Genomic DNA, 6,251 nt, shown 5'->3' on the forward strand with positions numbered 1-6,251 from the left:
CCAGATATTTTACGGAAGTAACTGCTACCAGTGTTTGCACTCGATGATTAAAGTCATCACCATGTAATTGCTTAAACATTCATAGGATTGTGTGAATGAACGAAATCAAATTATGTGATTGTGCAAAAGAAATGTGTGAAAAACTAAATAAGTTAAGCACACCAGACAGCTAATAAACTACAAAATAATAGTCATTGACTATGGACTTAAGTAAAAAATAGACTATCGATAAAATTAAGTAATTAGTTCTGAAATGGACTGTATACAGGGTGAGTCACCTAACATTACTGCTGGATATATTTCGTAAACCATATCAAATACTGACAAATTGATTCCACAGACCGACCGTGAGGAGAGGGGCTAGTGTAATTGGTTAATACAAACCATAAAAAAATGCACGGAAGTATGTTTTTTAACACAAACCTACGTTTTCTTAAATGGAACCCCGTTAGTTTTGTTAGCACATCTGAACATATAAACAAATGCGTAATCAGTGCCGTTTGTTGCATTGTAAAATGTTAATTACATCCATAGATATTGTAACCTAAAGTTGACGCTTGAGTACCACTCCTCTGCTGTTCGATAGTGTGTATCGGAGAGCAGCGAATTACGTAGGGATCCAAAGGGAACGGTGATGGACCTTAGGTACAGAAGAGACTGGAACAGCACATTACGTCAACATGCTAACACATTTTATTGGTCTTTTTCACTGGCGCACATGTACATTACCATGAGGGGTGAGGTAAACGTACACACGTGGTTTCCGTTTTCAATTACGGAGTGGAATAGAGTGTATCCCGACATGTCAGGCCAATAGATGTTCAATGTGGTGGCCATCATTTGCTGCACACAATTGCAATCTCTGGCGTAATTCAATGTCGTACACGCCGCAGTACATCTGGTGTAATGTCGCTGCAGGCTGCCACAATACGTTGTTTCATATCCTCTGGGGTTGTAGTCACATCACGGTACACTTTCTCCTTTAACGTACCCCACAGAAAGAAGTCCAGAGGTGTAAGATCAGAAGAACGGGCTGGCCAATTTATGCATCTTCCATGTCCTATGAAACGCCCATCGAACATCCTGTCAAGGGTCAGCCTAGTGTTAATTGCGGAATGTGCAGGTGCACCATCATGCTGGTACCACATACGTCGACGCGTTTCCAGTGGGACAAAAAAATGGTTCAAATGGCTGTGAGCACTATGGGACTTAACTTCTAAGGCCATCAGTCCCATAGAACTTAGAACTACTTCAACCTAGCTAACCTAAGGACATCACACACATCCATGCACTAGGCAGGATTCGAACCTGCGACCGTCGCGGTCGCGCAGTTCCAGACTGTAGCGCCTAGAACCGCTCGGCCACTCCGGCCGCCCAGTGGGACATTTTCGAGCAACGTTGGCAGATCATTCTGTAGAAACGCGATGTATGTTGCAGCTGTTTGGGCCCCTGCAATGGAGTGAGGACCAATGAGGTGGTCGCCAATGATTCCGCACCATACATTTACAGTCCACGGTTGCTGTCGCTCTACCTGTCTGAGCCAGCGAGATTTGTCCACGGACCAGTAATGCATGTTCCGTAGATTCACTGCCCCGTGGTTTGTGACACCCGTTTCATCGGTAAACAGGTAGAACTGCAACGCATTCTCTGTTAATGCCCATTGACAGAATTGCACTCGATGATTAAAGTCATCACCATGTAATTCCTGATGTAGCGACACATGAAACGGGTGAAAGCGGTGACGATGCAGTATGCGCATGACACTATTTTGACTCAGTCCACCGGCTCTCGGCAATGTCCCGTATACCCATGTGTGGGTTCATGGCAACAGCAGCTAACACACCAACTGCACCCGCTTCTGCTGTGACAGGCCTGTTACGGACCCGTTTGTGTGCTACGACCATACCTGTTGCATACAGTTGGCGGTAAATGTTTTGCAATGTGCGGCACGTTGGATGCTCTCTGTCCGGGTACCGTTCTGCATACACCCTGCAGGCTTCAGCTGAATTTCGTCGACACTCGCCAAAGATGAGTATCATCGGCGCCTTTTCAGAGTTTGAATACACCATGGTCACAGTTCCTACAACACTACACTATCACAGACGTCTGGTAATACGGTGTACTACAGTTGGTCTGCGTGCGGAGACGAATGCAGAATAACAATAGCAGCAAGAGCTACATGCGGACACTGCGACAGCTAGACCAAACCACAACAGTGCACTACAGCCACACTCGTAAACACGGTCGTCATCGTAAACATGTCCCCGCAGATGCTGCTCGCCGACCGTGGCCCGTGTTTGTTCCAACACACAACTGAACGTCGGAGGTTTCAAGCGTCAAATTTAGGTTACAATATCTCCGGATGTAATTAACATTTTACAATGCAACAAACGGCACTGATTACGTATTTGTTTATGTGTTCAGATGTGCTAACAAAACTAACGTGGTTTTATTTTTAAAAAACGTAGGTTTGTGTTAAGAAACATACTTCCGTGCATTTTTGTATGGTTTGTATTAAACAATTACACTAGCCCATCTCCTCACGTTCGGTCTGTGGAATCGGTTCGTCAGTATTTGATGTGGTTTACGAAATATATCCAGCGGTAACGTTAGGTGACTCATCCTGTATAAAGAACAAAAGCAAGGCATAATAAACACTAAAACTATATGCCACTTATTTTCTCCTCATAAAAGAACAACTATATTTTACTTATTTTCTCCTTATAAAGACAAAGAATAAAAAATTATCTTGTTGGATGTTTTCTCTTTTTTTTTTTTTTTAACATTTGTACCATTTGTTAGGATAATATCTCAATACTTGTGTATGTATATTTCTTTGTCAAAGCAATTCTTGGAAATAATTCTTATTTGATAGTGTAACAATGTTGAAATGAGTGTCTAGTATCGAAAACATTTTACTTGTACATGATATTTAGAAAATGTGTTAGGAATAGATTTTACTTAATTACTACATTTATAAAATAGAAAATATTTTTCTAAGAAAATCGATGTGAAAGACTCCTCTCTTTCGATAACAAACTTCTTAAAAAACAAACTTCACACTTAAATAAAGAAAGAAAATAATTAAAAAAATAATAATAGCATAAAAATATTCTTCTCTTGTCAATATAAACATATTTTTGAGAATAATATGGAAGAATATAAAAATATAAATTAGTAATACAAACTAGCATAGAACCAGAATAATGTGGCTGAACAGTAGGCAACAAAATTTAGATAAAGAAATAAGTTTTGACTGACTTAGACAACGATTCAATCATTGCCTAACTTCAGTGCAAAAATTAAGTTCGAAGGGTGGTGATATGTAAGGTGTCAGGCAAATCCAACAGCTTCCATGAAAACCCTGACATGATAAGCAAATCCAACAGTATGTCACAAAGCTCCGAATAAATCGTGACATTAAATTAACCAAAGTAATACGAGTAACGAGTGAGCAAATGGAATACCACAGACTAACACAAGATTGCCTAAATGCATGTCACACCTTCCCACCGTGACACAGATGAGACAGACGCAGTTCCGAGGGGAGAAGGGAGAAACGAGAACAGAAGCCGAGAGCAGAACCGTGTTAAGCTGGAAGGCCCTACAATAAGGGACGGACACCCACGTCGCCAGCTAACCGCCAGGACCACCCCCAGCCCACGTTAAAAGCTAGAGCCCTCCAGAAGAACAGAATAGATCTTACGATAACACTAAAAGGGGCACACCAGCTGCAAGTTTTAGCGTGAGACTGTTTCGTGTCTCTGTTACGTTGCAAACGTTGAAAACATTGCCACACCACGAAAAGTAACCGCCAGGACCACCCCCCCCCAGCCCATGTTAAAAGATAGAGCCCTCCAGAAGAACAGTATAGATCTTACGATAACAGTAAAACGGCCACACCAGCTGCAAGTTTTAACGTGAGACTTTTTCGCGTCTCTGTTACGCTGCAAACTTTTAAAACATTGCCCCACCACGGAAAGTATAACGTTTCTCATTGGATGGACAGAATTTTTGTAGGCGGAGCTTAAGGTTAACATTGAGAACCTGATTGGTCATATGAAAACACAGCCAGATAGTTTTTTTTAAACCAACTTCGGTAAATTGTAGTAAGGAGAAGTTAGGAAAGAGTTGCTTCCGAGACGGCGAGCTGTATGGAGCTGCATCGCCCGCCCCCCTCTGACGCTGCATAACCAACGACAAGGTAATGAACGCACGCGATGCCGAATTTTTGAGCGCATAAGGCTTCACTCAGAACTGCAGAAGTCTCATCTGTTACATCCCCGTTTTGCGTAATACTAGTGTCGATCGTCAATTAAAGTTCATGGTATTCACATTTGCTACGTGAAGTAAAAATCTGAAACGCGATGATTTTTCTGTTATATAATTATTGAGAAGCCACATCAGCCACTGTAATTTACGACAAGTTAGATAAGTAATTAAAGATAATTGAGGGTCACTGTAGACCGTTGTGATCGTTTTCTCTTTTGTGAAACTTAATTTAAACCTAGATTATAGATGTGATATGGCATAGGTCATCCTTCGATCCATTGTAGAAATTGGAAACTCATTCAGGGAATATTCGTTCACATTTTTGTTGAACGCAGTTGGTTTTTATCATCCTTTATTAAAACATTTCCTTTTATCAATAGTGCAATTTATAAACAATGTTTTGTGAGTAGAATAAAATTTCAAATGGTAAACTTAACCGCTTTTTCGACGTTATTTTACCAGTTAACTAAAAATAGGAAGGCCTTGAACCCCTTCCACTAAATTTAGTTAGTATTAAGATTCTTTTGCAGGGAGTGCAGTGGAGCTGACGCTGAAATCATTAAGTATTTGGTTATATCATCGCTAGTCTCACTGAACTCTTCTGAACTCTACATGTTATATGTGGTCTGGCGTCTCCTTACCAGCAACAGGTCCCAGGTTCAAACTAGTCAATTCCCTAAAAAAACACGCTCAGAGCGTCGTTGCGCGAAAGTGGTAGGGAGACACGACATAGAACAACAGACACTACGCAGAATGTTAGAGGTTTTCAGGAGCGGCGATGACTAAACCAACGGCCGCCAGGCGCGGCCCAACGTGGCACGCACAGCCGTGCAAGGCACCTATAGTCGCGGCGCGGGAATGTCTCGGTGCTGCCCCAGCGCCACCTCCGCTCTGGCGTCCCTGGATAAGGCATCAGGAAGAGCAACGGGTCCCCTCCCTCAGGCTAGCGGATCAGGCCTGCAACAACAGTAGCAGCAGCATCGAGAACCACCCACCCAGCCAGGCGGCTCCCACTGGCCTGATTCAGTAGTGTCGCCTCCTCATGCGTGATCTCGTCCTCGCCAAAATCGGCGTCAACGAAAGGTATGTGTGCCTCAGCGGATACCCCTTTGCACCTCACTGGTTCCAGCATCAACCGGATGGATGCCCACACCTGGTAGTAGCAGTATTAGTAGTAGTGATGATCCAGCGGCTAGCAATAGCTCTTTCTCCCGTCCTTTTAGTGAAGGATATCAGGCCAGTAGCGTCGTCACACCATTAGAATACTAGTAAGTTGCTGAGGGGAGAATCTCTTTCACAAGAATTGAGAATCCAGCAGGAGGGCATGGAGATCCTGCAAGGTTTCTGGAAGTGTGCCTTCCTGTGTTGGAAGCAGAGCTCCTTAAAGTCCTTAGTGATCCGCAGTATCCCGCCATTAAATGCAACGCAGTTCTCTGCTACGAGTTAACGTAGTTAACGTACCCGACTCCCCCCCCCCCCCCCCCGCCCCCCGCTTTCCCCGCCAAACAGCAAGGTGGTGTTGAGGAAAAGAGTCTTCATTACATTTGGGAGATAGTGGCGTTAAATCACGGAGCACATCAGTTACCGAGTGGTTTCTTGAGTCCACTTTGACAGCTATACTGGTCCGACTTTCCCAGATGGAAGTAAGGGGATCAGGGTAAAGCTCTCAGCCAAATACTACACCTCGACATCCATGTTCATATCTATGATCCGATCAATGGAGGATCAAGCTATGTCGAGCTACCTAAGGATATAGCACCCAAGAAGGCGTGTATTAATGTTTAAAATAAAGACGATGAGGCTTGTTTTGCATGGTCATTATGGGAGGTAAATTATGAGGTACACCCAGAGCGCACATCTCGATACGGAAATGTCTTAACATTCGTGGGTGGTGTAACTTTGACGGTATCGAGTTCTCCGCCAGGATTCAGGACATACCTAAATTTGAGGCTCAGAATACCGGTATAACGGATCGTGTT

This window comes from Schistocerca serialis, chromosome 3 (assembly GCF_023864345.2).
Source record: "Schistocerca serialis cubense isolate TAMUIC-IGC-003099 chromosome 3, iqSchSeri2.2, whole genome shotgun sequence".
NCBI lineage: Eukaryota > Metazoa > Arthropoda > Insecta > Orthoptera > Acrididae > Schistocerca > Schistocerca serialis.